The sequence below is a fragment of the Lissotriton vulgaris genome, chromosome 1_1, assembly GCF_964263255.1.
Source record: "Lissotriton vulgaris chromosome 1_1, aLisVul1.2, whole genome shotgun sequence".
Classification (NCBI taxonomy): Eukaryota; Metazoa; Chordata; class Amphibia; order Caudata; family Salamandridae; genus Lissotriton; species Lissotriton vulgaris.
In genome coordinates, this window is record NC_141685.1 from 245,121,520 (window position 1) to 245,136,057 (window position 14,538).

General features: G+C 41.0%; 1 long non-coding RNA gene across 1 annotated transcript; it reads right to left on the reverse strand.

Moving 5' to 3' along the window:
• Positions 1–986: 986 nt before the first annotated feature.
• Positions 987–6,933, reverse strand: LOC147746397 (uncharacterized). Its single transcript, XR_015299445.1, has 3 exons — positions 6,868–6,933; positions 6,677–6,769; positions 987–1,076 (listed from the first exon to the last, which is right to left on the reverse strand). It is a non-coding gene; the product is annotated as an uncharacterized LOC147746397 (long non-coding RNA).
• Between the last annotated feature and the right edge of the window lie 7,605 nt (positions 6,934–14,538).

A 14,538-nucleotide genomic window follows, 5' to 3' on the forward strand; every position in this document is an offset into this window, starting at 1 on the left:
TAAGGCTCCCCAGCCATAATATTTTCTATTGCACTTTTCTACAGGTATTCACACATTTTCTTTTTAAACCTTAAGTTTAGTGGATGGGAAACACAGTGCTGCAGTCCAACAGTGACATTTAACTTGAAGGCCTTGTGTACAATTTGTGCACAACATTAGGGGCTTAGAATTAAGGTTAAATATGTCAAAATAACATCAATCAATTTCATCGTATTGAAAATAGGAGCACAGGCTCATCTTAACTGTGAGGCATGTTTAACGTATAGAGTAGTACACCCAACAGTAACCGATATGGTAAGACTTTGGGTATATGTAATGCAAAAGATGTAAAACTCCTGAAGATAAATCGCAGGTTATTTTTTTACACTGCACTGTTTAATTCCATAAAGTCCACTACATTTGTTGTTCTTCTTAATTTTGTCAGACATTAGCTTTATTTGCCAGCTTTTTTGAACAAATATACACAGCAATTCAGTGCATTCTAAATTAATAGTATTTTCAATTACTAATAATATGAAATTGTAGTTGATGTAGAATCCTAATGATAACATTGCACAATCTGGTATTCATTTTAATTTCTATGTTCATCAAATCAAAAATGATGTTCAATACAATTCTTATTGTTTATGGTTACAAGTTCTTTGTTTCAATTGTTTATAAATATTCTATGTTGAAATGAAGCATAATCACAATAGGCATCACAGACAATATCTTCATAGTATTTTTATCTCATTACTAAAAAGAACAACTTTTTAAGCTTTTATTTATAATTGAACCTCAGTAAACAGTTATACATATTGTATTTTAGTCAATAAATATTAAAAAAAAATTTTTTTATTAAAGTTACATGTAATAATTTACTCAATTTGTCAAAAAATTACAATTACATTTTTCACTTTAATAAACAAGGCAATCATTCAAAAAATTTATTTCAGTGCGCCCATTTTCAATTGTTCAAATGTCTCAACATCATCTACTTCATCTGCATTGGAGTCTAGGAAGTCCCCTCTCATCAGTACAAGTTCTGCTTCATATCTATTTAAATCTTCATGTTTTTGTAGAATTTTGATTGTCATCTGCAAAGAGAAAAAATTGACTTTTAAAGCAACATACTTTTAGCTTAATAAGCTTACATGGAAAGTAATCATACCATATAAACATTCCATACAATAATTACTTTTCTATTTTATTTTATTTTTCAGAACTATACATTTTTAAGATGTATTAAGAAGCAGGTGTTAAGTGTGTACACTTATTTTCTGTTTTCAAAACTTTCATGCAAAATAAATGTTGCAAATTAGCTTTTTCTAATAAGATAAGCTTCTTAATTTTTATTCTTTTCTTGCAAACATTTTTATTTCATGTTATACGAAAAGACACATTTAAATGTACAACTATTTCAGATTTTAAATATTGCTTATCTTTTGTTGTCTTTCATCAGTTCTATATTTAGTATTACCCTTCCTACCTAAAGTTTTGAACCTGTTACAAGTTGTCTGATTACACCCAATTTAAACATACAAGGACATCCGTTTGCCTTTTGTGTTTCTGAATGGAAAATGCCTGGTTATTTTAATTTTCAATGTTTTACCATCGTTGGCTAAATAATCGAACCCTACATACTTTCAGGTTAATGTGCATACACTGTTAAATAGCACATTTTAATTTATATTATTTTATGCAATGATATATGTTTTAGATGAAATGCTATTTAGGTGACATGTAATGAATTATTGGCAGTTATCATAATAATCACAAATTCTAAGGTATGTCTTGTAAAGAGAAGGGGTAAATAATTTGTTCACATTTATGTTTTTGGAAACTTTCCCAATACCCTTATAAGTGTATAACCACATTTTCATGCACCACATGCCCAAATATTCATATTGGCCACCTGATCACAGAAGATGGCTAAACACCAACTCATATTTTCATCCCTTTCAATAACAATGCATTATATTTCTTTTTTAATATGAACATCTTATAACGGTTAAACACATCAAATTAAATAATGTTCTGGCATAAAAGTAAACTACATTTTTAATTCAGAAACATTTTTCAAGTATAACCCCTATTTGCCCGCTTGTGATTCTCATAATGCGAACTAATCTCATTAAAACTTTCTGCTTGGCCTGACCAGGTTTAGTTTTTCACATGCCAGATTTTTATTCAATAATGCTCAAGATGACTACTTTATTCAAGAAAGTCCACTGTTTTGTCAGGTACACAACTTTTCAATGTATGTCCATCATAATGATAACATCCTTCACAACATGTCAGTCATAGACATTATTATTCCAAGATTAGTCATAAATATGATATTAATGGCCACACATATAGCATGATTACTAACAATATGGCATTTAAAGCTTTCATTATCCAATAATTACTTTGGGGAAGCCTTTATTTAAGCTGTATTAAACTTTATTATGCCATTGTAAACATAATACCAACAAAATTGTCAGTAATCACAAAAGGTCATGCAAGTCCGTTTTTACTGCACTGTGAGAAGTTTTCACACTTTTCAAATTCAAAGGAGTGACTTGGCATTTGCCGGATAGCTAATGCAAATTAGCATCCCTGGGTTTTAGGTTGGGAACAGGTAAGTAAACCTTATAAAAATTGTTTTAAATAAATATTTGCAAAATATTACATATAAATGTAAACTCTTTGCATCAATTTAGTACTAATTACCTGTCAATAGTCACAAAAAAAAGTATATAATCTTTACTTTGACATTTTTCAGAAAGATGCTTGTGCCTTTTTAGTAGAGAAAAACTATTTGTACAAAATATATACAATAAAGAATGCCTTGGACTATAGACACAACTACTTTTTTGAACATACCAGTTTTCGGAAACTTAAATATTTGTAGGTTATTGTGCTCAACCTGCAGGTGCAATGGTCTTACATACCTCGTTGGTTCTCAAAAGCTAATGATCTCCTTCCCTTACGCGCAAACTTAATTTGAGGAACATCCAGTAACAGGGCATCAGCCGATATTAAAGATTGGTTTGGATTTTATCTTAGTTAATGCTGGACAGTGTAAACTGTGGACAATGTCTGGGTGACCGTGTTGTGTCAATTTACAGCAAGTGGAGTCTTAACTGCCCTTTTCTGAACATGTTGCAAACAGGGCCAAACATTTAAGAAAGAAGCCAAATGTAGTGCATTGCATTAGTTTACCTGAGAAAGAATGGTAGCACTATGTTTCATAGCCAGGTTTGCAAGCCAAAAAGAAAAAACAGGACACTAAATTTAAATTTACTTGCTTTTAGAAAGTCAACTAAAATTTTATGAAGAAAGACAGTGCTATATCAGATTAAGTGCCGGTGTAGAAGCCCATTTCAAAGTAGAAGCGCATCAATTACTATTTTCAGTTATTGACAAAGGTTCTAAGTCAGAAGATGTGTTTTATCCCTCTTAAATTTCAAGGCATTTTTTCACAGCCCCATGCTCAATGACAGCATACATGCATAAAAAGCAATCTCAGATGTAGATTCACCTCTCAGATGTCTTGTCACCTCTCCTATGGGCTGCTTAATGTCCGGTCCCTTTGTAAGCACCACACGGACATCGCCTTCCTCATCGAGTCCGCGGGGCTCGATGTTCAGGTTCTAACGGAAACCTGGACGTGGGAGGACTGTGAGGTTGAACTGGGTTTTTGGCCTAGCCTCCAGGGTTTAAGATCAACCATACCCCTCGTGTGAAGAACCGGGGTGGTGGGATTGGATTAATTTATTGAGACATGCTAGCTCTCTCCCAGCTTAAGATTAGAGAGGTGTCGGGCTTTGAATTGATGGGGTTTTCTCTTAAAAATCACGAGAAGACTTTTTGCTCGGGCGTTTTGTGCTACCGTCCGCCTGGCAATGTACCTTCCCTCCCTGACTTCATTGACCTGATTTACGACCTCTCTAACACCCCCTCTAAGCTAGTGGTCTTAGGGGATTTTAACCTGTGGTCGGGTGGCCCGCTGGACAGTGCGCTTTCCACTCTGTCCCAAGCCTGCAATGACATCCAGCTGCAACAGCTGGTCCGGTCAGCCACACATCGGAAGGGCCACGTTCTGGACCTAGTTTTCGCAGACACCCAACTTGTGTCGGTGGATGACATCTTGTGTCAATACTGGATGGATCACTCGATGGTTGCTTTCTCCCTCTATTTGGGGGATCACTCCTCGGTGGAAGCTGGATCTAGACAGGCTAAGTTGGGCAGACCTTGGTCTCGACTCCTAAAAGCCTCGCCTCTGCCCAGACTACTACCGGGCAACTTCAGTTTGAGTGACTCAGTGGAAGAGAGCTATACCACCTTGTGTCAGTCCATCTCGAACTCTTTGGACAAGGTAGCGCCACTCCGTAGGTCAAGGGGCAGGCTGAATCGGTCGAGCCCCTGGTATACAAACGCCCTGCGGCAGTTAAACCTTAGCTGCAAATGCGCCGAAAGGGCGTGGAGGAAGCAGTATTCTGACTCGGCGAAGGCTATCTTTAGGCAGTCCCTGCAGGAATATAAGACACAGATTAAGGTGGCTAAGGCGTCCTATCTGGAAGCCACCTTGAATCAGGCTTCCAACAAGTTGCAAGCACTGTTTAAAATTGTTAGGGACCTGACTCATCCTTCATGCACGGTCAATAATGTTCCTGCGTCGCAGGTCTTGTGCGACTCCCTGGCCTGCGCCTTCGAGGAGAAGATCGTTAAGATCTTGGAATGTTTACTGAGCCCAGTACCTTCCTCCCCCGGTTCGGGAGCTCCGGACGGCTCGCCCAGTCGACCCCAGCTGTGTGGTCCTGCTCTCGGTTTGGGAGCTCCGGACTTGCCTCCCAGTCGACCCCAGCCGGGTGGCCCTGCCCTCAGTTTGTGAGCTCTGGACGTACCGCCCCGTCCACCCCGGCTGAGTGGCCCTGCCCTCCGTTTGGGAGTTCCGGATGTGTCGTCCAGTCGACCCCAGCTGAGTGGTCATGCCCTCAGTTTGGTATCTCCGGCGGACTCGTCCAGTCGATCCCAGCTGAGGGGTCTTGCTCTCAGCTTGGGAGCTCCGGACGTTGTGTCCAGTCGACCCCAGCTGAGCTGCTTTCCCATCCCCTACTTTGAGGAGTTCTGTAGTCTGGCACAGACGGTGTCATCTGGCTCCCCGCTTGATCCACTCACCCCTAAATTTTGGAAGGTGTTTCAGGACGAACTTTTCCAGCCCTTGTACTCCATCTGTCTATAGTCGTTTGATATTGCAACGTTCCCGGAGTGCTGGAAACTGGCAGTGGTATCACCTCTCCTTAAGAAATCCACCTTGGACCCCGCTTGCTTGTCTAATTACCGACCCATTTCCTTTCTTCCCTTCCCCATTAAGATCATGGAGAAGTTAGTGACCCGCTCCTTGTCTGGCTTCCTGGAAGAAAACATCTGGTTTGATGAGGCACAGTTTGGCTTTCGCCCAGCACATGGGACGGAATCCGCGCTGGTGACCGTGCTTGACAACTTGCGGTCGCGGGTCGACAGTGGTCGGGCAGCCTTTTTGGTGCTGCTCGACATGTTGGCCGCGTTCGAAACGGTCAGCCATCCTACCCTTATCAGGAGGCTGGAGGAGTGTGGTGTCACGGCAAGTGCAAGGGACAACCGGCATCAGGTGGTGGCGTTACCACCTTTCAGCTCGGAGGTGCGGAGAGTGGGGCATGGGGTGCCACAGGGCTCTGCCATCAGCCCTATACTCTTTAACCTTTACCTCCGCCCTCTGGTCCAACTAATTAAATCATTTGGTATCTCGGCATTTAATTATGTGATTGATACCCAGTTGGTCTTTTTGCTGGAAGGGAAGAACGCGGTCCCACTGGAGACTTTCCATCGATACATGTCAGCCACAGCTGACTGGCTCAGTTCTAACTCGTTGCAGTTTAACAGTACCAAGACTGAGGTACTGTACTGCTCCTCGGACCGGGTTCCTCGTGTTCTCCTGGCGAACTTCTGGCCCCCGTTGTTCCCCGAGACTGTGTCAGCCGCCGAGTCGGCTCGCAACTTGGTGGTTATATTTGGCCCTATTTGAAGCTGGACATGCACGTGAACAAGATCACGTCCACGTGCATGATGCTGCTTCGCATGTTGCGTAAAGTTCTGCCCCTTCTTCCCGAGCAGGCTAGGCCTCTCGCCACAATGCTAAAATTGAAGGGTGTGCCCGCCACTGCGGCGGGCACAATTGAAGGGTGTGCCCGCCACTGCGGCGGGCACATCCTAATTCCCCCAACTGGATCCCCGTCTTTATGGCGGGCGGTCTCCTTCTCCATTATATCATCTTCAATCGTTCATATCTTCTCATTGTATTAATCTTACTTTCTTATGTAGATTTTATGACATTTCTGTCAGTAAATACAAATATAAACAATTTGCACAATGCTTATGAAGGTGCAATTCAATCCACATGTTAATGCGTTATTTAATTCACACGTCTGCATTTCATGAGGTGCTATAAAATCTAACGTTTCCCATCTTAAAATCAACTTCTTCACCTCAGATTTGTCATTTGTGTGGGCTAACAATGTAACTACTTTTTATTTGCATTTTATATGCATTTACTTATATTTCTTATACTTAACCACAAATAAGTTTTAAACACACTTTTAAATTATTTATTTCGTTTATTAAATTCACAATTTAGAAAAGCAGTGATCATTTCATTACCGAAAACTCTCACCTCTGGTAATAACACATCAATCATGAGTGATGTGTTTCGGCTAATTATTGAAAAATTTAGAACTTTCTTTATTTGTTCCGTTAGACTTCTTGCCTGCAATACAAAATAGTTATAGTATTGGTATTAGCGACGTTGTTTCATATAATAATTCAATTACAAAGTGTGGTTGATAAAGATAATACTTTACTCACATCATTTTCATTGAATATTGTCATCCTCCTATTTAATTCTTGTTTTAATTTCGGCATAAATGTAGGGTTTGAAAAAAGGAACATTCTATTTGATTTCTTTTTACCCTTTATAATATTGTTTGCATGTTCCTATTAACGATAAAAAACAAATCAACAATTAGACAAATCAATGTTTCTCAAATTTGACCGTATTATCATTTAGCAAGTAGCAGAGAATGTCCTAAAGTTTTGTTGTCAGCTGTCTTTAACTAACCAACTATACATTATAAATACAGTCAGCTCTACTTCATTGTACTTATTGAAAAGACTTGAAAAAAAATCAACTTTCTTTAATATGAGCACAAGCTCAAAAAATAAAGAACTAAGTTACTCTTGACTTTCACACACATGGAGTATGTTAGGAGTAAGACAACTTATACATGTAACTCAAGAGTAAACCAGGTATTTGGCAGAAACATTCTACATATAATCATATCAAAGGTTTTGTGTATCAGTCCTGATGAAAATGTATGCTTACTTTAACAGAGGGAGCTCCTCTACTAGGGAGGAGTAGTCTTGCCTTACTGCTTTCACACAGTTCTAGAAGCAGAAACATAAAATGGTAATAGCTTTGTTTTATTATCAATTTATTTATTTTTGCCTGCGGATGGGTGGGCGGAGTGGGCTCTGCAAAAGGAAGGGGAGGAGCGGTGTGCCTGAGCAATACTTAATGTGCAAAGACTGTTTTTTCAGCCCCCTGGGGCTACCCAAACTAGTCATGCACACTCTGTCCTGCTCCATGCATGCTGCAAGGCAGCATGTAGAACATGGCCTCTCTATAAGCCGCTGGCTTGGCGGCATCTGCAACAATCAAAATGCTGCTTGGAGTACTATGATTGCTTTATTGAAGGGACTCTGACTGCCTGATTTTGGTTCATGTTACTGCCAGGGTCAGGAGCAGAGAATATGCTGGACCCGGACGGTGTAAATGTAAGTTTAATTTTACCCCACTCACTCCTCAGCCAAGGAGGTCGCAACTATATACCAATTGTCTCCTTTATATTTTCTGTTAAGTAGGAGTCACTTTTATGTTTAATATACACATATTAAATTTGTTGTAACTCAATCTAAGTTAGTAACTGCTTATATAAGCTGTGTTGAAGGAATATCAATGAAATTTCACCAGGCACCCAGATACTAATTACAATTTAAAAATGTTGCTATTTGTAGACATCCTGCATGGTATGTTACTATATTAATGATTACACAACGTAATAGAATCATTCAGTAATATATCAAATTTCTCATACATTTACACTGTATGACAGTTGATGCACCCTCCGCAGTTGGACAGAGACCTCCCCAGAGGAAAGAATAGGTTAGGTTACAGTTGACAATTATGTTTGTAAATAGCATTTTTTTTTTAAATCTGTTTATTAGCATAGTTTTGAGAGCAGTAATAGCATACAACTTCATTCATGTAATCTCAGTGTAAATTCCGTTGGTATATGTATGCGGTTGCTCCAAGCATATATAGAAACATAGTGAATTCGATTTTTCATTTGGTCGATGTACTGGAACAAACTAACAAACCCCGTTCACAACCGGTCCCACCCTCCACCCCTATGAAAACCCACCCGACACTCTCTTAGTAGGCACATAAATGAAATATCGACATGTGGGTCACACTCAATGTACTGATACAAAGTGCAAGGCTAACACACTAAATAGCATTTTATAGATTGTTATTAGTACTATATTAATATTACGAAATATTGATTCTAAATAGACGTGTAATTTGTGACCATGGGCTTGCATCAAACCTTTTTAACTCTGGGTCTTGTAGTACATTTTGTTTATTACTTCATGAGTCAAAAACATGCTCTTTTATGATATTCACCAAAGTACTTCACATTATTTCCTTATTTAGTTACTAATTTTTTCTTCAATTATCTCAGGCCTCGATTTATTTTAAGACTCAATTACATTGCTATATACTTAACCCCTATCCACATGTTCCGCTAATAATTATCGCCAGGTTCTCATTTGGAAGCCTGACCATGAGTTTGAGTACATTAAATTGAGAGAACACTGTCAACTAATTAAAAAATGCATATGACCAAACTATGTCATTAAGTAAACTGTTTTTTTTTTAAAAAGTTGCTATATCACTAGAAGGTACATAATTACTGAGTAAAGTAAGTAATAAAAACATTTTTTCAGAGAAGATAGAAATGAATAAAGATAAGTTTTTTTCAACATTTTTACAAATTTTCAAACAACATGCCACCTTCCTTTATGTCATGGCTCTTGAACATAATACATATAATTGCTGAAGGTATTTCCCTTCAGTACATTGGTGTTAATGAATACATGTTTTAAACGAACAAAATGTAAAAATCATAGAAATACTCATTATCTTATACTAGCCTTTATCTCATCTTCAGTAAGTAAATTCTCAATGCTTCTGTCTTCCAAGGTTTTTTTAAGCCTACAAATTAATAAATTCATATTATTCGATTGTCTGACAATTTAACCTTTTATTTTGAAAAACATAACCATTGAATATAATTAATGTCTATGTATGAGTCTTTTTACAGTAATACTTATTCAGTATTATTTTTAATACAATAATGCCTATCCCATAAAATCTTTTTTTAATATTTTCAATTATCATCATATTTTAAAAATTCAACATCATTACAATCAATGCCATCAACAGATTCAGAATTTGTGGAATTCTTCTTGTGCATTTCTTAACCACAAATTCAATAATTATGTGACAAAATTTAAATATAAAATTTTCTTGTTGTGAATTACATAGTGCTCTTTTTTTTATAAAAGGAAAATAAATCATCTCATAAAGACTTGTTTATTGTGAAGTATTGACTAACATTTCTAAAAGCTAAGAAGATTTCTAAGAATACACAATACCAATTATGTCACTTATAGATTCATGTGAGTAATTCTCGAATGCTGCTGAATGACAAATAATTTATGTGCATACATTTAAGTTTGTTTAAATGTAGCAATTGTCCTACCTAACAGTTTTTAGCCTCAACGTCTTGCATGTTTTACTTTTCGCAGAACATCCTACCTCTAAACCTCAACTATTAATCATAATGTTTCTTCTTTAACCTCAACTGGTGACTTCGATTGTACTTCAAATGTGGGAATTTCAAGTATCACTACTTACTTTTCCGAAGTTTCCATTGCTCATATTTTCCTTCAATGTATTGTCCAATTATATAGGAAGATATATCTACACCTAATCATTTATTATGGATTTCACCATGCAAACATGGTAATAGGAACAGTAAAGATATCACTTGAATCATTCATTAAATATAAATGTGTAGGTATGCAGTACAAACTACCTTTTCAATAATCCAAGTTTACTGTGACTCATAGTTTTGCACCTTCAATTTCAATAAGCAGGTTAAATAATTACATATATTCAATATTAAACTGTATATTTACCTGTCCAATGCGATTGGAAATTTTTTGTGGCATCCGCAATAAAATGGAGTGTCAACAAACTGTTCTGTAATTGGCACAGTCTGAATGTAACCACTGTTTGCACTTTTCGCACTCTATCCATTCTAGTTTTTGTTCTTTGGGATATAGTGACCTGTTGATGCAAATATATTTTGAGAACACATTTACTACAGTGACTATAACATTTTTAAAATACAATGTTCATCTTTTACATCACTTTTCCAGGCATTGAGGGGCATATTCACAAGCAATAAAATTAAAAATAAACTTAACTTAATACCTCACTCCCACTGCGTCCTTTGGATCACGTGCCACCACTCCTGCTGCTCCTGGCTGGGCCTGCCTTAACCTAGGCAGCCTCCCTCCCCCTCTCCTAAGCCACACTCCTTGGATGTGGGGGCGTGGGGCCCCTCAATAAATTCATCCCCTGTCTGATCTGGGCTGCACGAGGTGGGCCCCAGTCCTGGGTTAGCAGTGGCATCTGTTACGCCAGAGCCCGGGAGTGCACATGGGCACCAACTATTTCAATAATTAAGAGGCCGGCTGGCAGTGCGTGCGCACAGCACCATTCCATTAAAGAAGAGGCCATGGCATGCGCGCAACGAAGACGCTTGTTTGCTAGCTTTGCTGAGTGAGGGGGCCCCGCGGGCCCCTGAAGCCCAGGGCCCCCCGCACTGCGGGGGCTGCGTGGGCCTGTGTAACACCCCTGGGAGAAAGGTGTCAGAACACCGGGACATACGTCAAAAAACTGGGCCTGTACGGTCAAATACAGGAGCGCCTATTGCGTTGATTTCCGATTTTATTGATTTAAAGAATTGCTTTGTCCTTCACGTATAATTTTCTTTTCCCCTGGATTTTCGGGTGTTTGCTGTCAGTAAAGCAATTGAAGCCAAGTGAAGTGGGTTCTGCACTCAGGGGAGCCGGGGGTCAGGCATGCCTGGCATGAACAACAACCCTCTCAGACAACTGCCCCTTTCAAAAGCACTTGTCTGAGAGGTAACTGACATTGCCTGCCCCAGATGAGCACGTCAGTCATCTACCAACCCAGGGTTAGTCCTTTAGTCTTCTGGAAGCACCCCCGTATTTAAGCGGTTCAGTGTCACAGCCCTTACATGCCAGATACTGGTCTTCAGGGCGCTATTCTTGCTGTCATGGCCATTGATTGCACATACTCTTTCGGGCATGCATTTAGTCTGAAAACAGCACCGGGAGCCAGGGATTGCGTGTTTCCGCAAGTGCCTGGGACCAGCCTTGCGTCTGCACGAACGACGACTTCTTCTATTGTACAGCGCTCTGACACCTTCGGGTAAAGTCTGCGCTGCATAAAAATGCATTAAATAAAAATTAAATAAAATGAACCTGAACCTGCGTGTCTGTAACATACACTAGTAAACTAAGTGCCACCACCCCCACCTACCAAGTGGGGGTGTGCACTCTGCACTGCACACAAAGGCCCACAGAGGCTTAAACTCAGGAGTTTAAGTGGGCCGGGTCTCAAGGGGTCTGAGCACCGGCAGCTTTTTTCAGGGGACCTCGAAACGGATCTCTATCGGGCTCTGTTTTGAGCCCTGGTACAGGCGGTCCGTTTTTTCCGGACTGCAGTGACAGCAGTTTGCTGTCACTGCAGTCTGGAAAAAAGTGCAGGGCGCAAAACAGCCTGATAAAGACCCTTTTGGAGACAGTAAGCACGTGGTTATGCACTTCCCACACTGCTCACTTCTCACTACTCACTAGTGGAGAAGTGACGGCATGACATCATGTCAGGTGAGCGTTGTGGGGGAAGGGAAATCCTTTAACCACTTCGATGCTGATGACGAGCTGAGCTCGTCATGTAACGCGGTTTTTAGAAAACAGCCGCACAGCGCAAAAATAACCGCAGCAGCAATGCGGTTAAAGAGTCATTTTCTTTCTGGATTTCCCTTCTCTTTCTGAAACGCAAGAGCAGCAACATTGTGGTAGGGTCAACAATGCTTTAATTGGAAACTTTTTCAAAATTATATGTAACAAGCCATAGTTACAGCTTATTTATCCTATGCAACTAATAACCATTGACAAAGCCAATAGTCCTGACTTATTGTAGGTATGTTACTTGTTGTATCACATATCTGGATGCAATGACAGGAACCGCAAAATACAAGTCGGGTATCACATTATGCTAAGCACAGATTTTTAGAGTAAGTGTTTTAAAGCCACGCCCCTAAGTACACTGACCACGCCCCTTTGAGAGACCCCCCAGTTTTTTCATCCTACTTAAAGCCCTGCTTAAACTGTCTGCTGCCGGAGTCCCAGTGCCACAAACGAAACAAAAAGCCCAGTAGCCAACCAAAAACAACGTACGCCACCAGGGCAAGGCCTCGCCGCCTCAGGCTCTATGGATCGAATCAAAGTCACCCCCTACCGGCAGTGGCCCATCCCCCAGGTGTCGCGCAGTCAGTAGAGTACTACTAAAGTTAAGTGTAACACACAAGTACATAATTAACGCAGGCTGCAGCGACAAAATTAAAAACACAACAGCCCCTATAAATATAATTAGGAGGTTGTTGTGGGTGGTGGCGGGATCCCTTTCACTTACCAGTGTGTTGTAGTTACCGTGACCTGCCCTGACCTCGACGTTCACTTCTCAAGGCTCCTCGTCAGGCTCCTCGTCTCGACTCAATACCAGGAGGACTGCAGTCAGGGCTCGAGTCAGGGTACCACGCGGGTGGACGGCGTCTCACCACTTATTTTACTGTGTTTTTACCGGGTGGACGCCGTCCCCCCTGCCCAAAAGATGGAACGGGTGCCTGAGTCTGCACCTGCTCGTGAATGAGAGCCTTCTAAATGCACCCAAGCCTCAGACTAATCTCCCCTTCCACCTCACGCCCTCCCCTTGCCAGCATTTCTCAGAGCACAAACGAGGCACCAAGGCTTCAAGGAGCTGCGCCGTCAACACGCCGAGCATGTCACTTCCAGGGACACCGACAGATGCCCGTAGTGCCGTCTGTAATAACCGTGTAATCTGAGGAATGGGTCTTGTGTATAGTGTGTTCTTGTGTTTTGAGTGACTGCCACTTACTGCAGTATTATACTTCTACATGTATCTTGTGTGTATTCAGCCATTTCAGACGGAGAAAGTAAATTTCGTGGCGTCACTTCCTGTTGTGACGTCACTTCCGGTGACACCACCTAACTTGGTGCGTACCCCCACTTCTTTTTTTAGGACTTGTGCCCTGACTGCAGTACACAGCATGGCAATAGCAATGATAGCACGCACAAGCCAGCCACGACGAAGCAAGCCAAAAGTAAAACTGGGAAATACTGGAATTTGGTGGTCTTTGGACTCCTCCCCCAGACCCCAGCAAATCAATCACATGCAAAACAACAAACTGTTGCTAGGTCTGGTGGAAGAGGCAATGGCCACTGCCACACCCCCACAAAATCAAAGCCGCCCGGACTGTCCCGCCCTCAGCCATTGAAACTAATGGAGGGCCTCCAACTCCTCCCTGGGCCAAAGGAATAACGCCCAAATATAAATGCTATTCTGGCAGTGAGACACAGGCTGCACGCTCCAGTGTGTCGTCACTGCCCTGCTTTATGGCTCCAGGTCGAAGAAATCTTCGCCCAGCCAAAAGCATGTGCAGAACAAAGGCAATCCTCCACCACCCCCTTAAAAAAAGAACATTTGAACATGTTTGTTTATCGAGCACAAGCAGCCAGCAAAATGCATTGCTAACTGCTCAGTGTTCCATCATGCATTTTGTTAGTCCCCCACAGTCCCCCACAGGGTGGGAGGGCGACGCCCACCTTGCCCGTGTACACCAGCCGCCCCTGGGTTTGACATGGTAGGGTTGTAACTTACGCCATTAAGGCAAGTTATATGCAGAGTTACTTTGCATGGATTTCTGTTGCTGGATCTAAGATCCAATACGGCTGTGTGTTTCATGGCATTGCAGGGTTTGAGACACATCGATGGCCGATCCAAGTCAAGTTAAGTCAAGTTAAAATTTGTATTGCGCTCTCCTGACCCAGAGGGTCTCAAGGCGCTTGAGGAGGGGGTGTTCGCTACTTATCAAACAGCCAAGTTTTGAGTTGTTTTCTGAAGGAGAGTTGTTTCTGTGTGAGGCGGAGGTGGGTGGGGAGAGAATTCCAGGTTTTGGCCGCTAAGTAGGAGAAAGATCCTTCCTCCCATGGTAGTTCTTCAGAAGCGTGGAATCG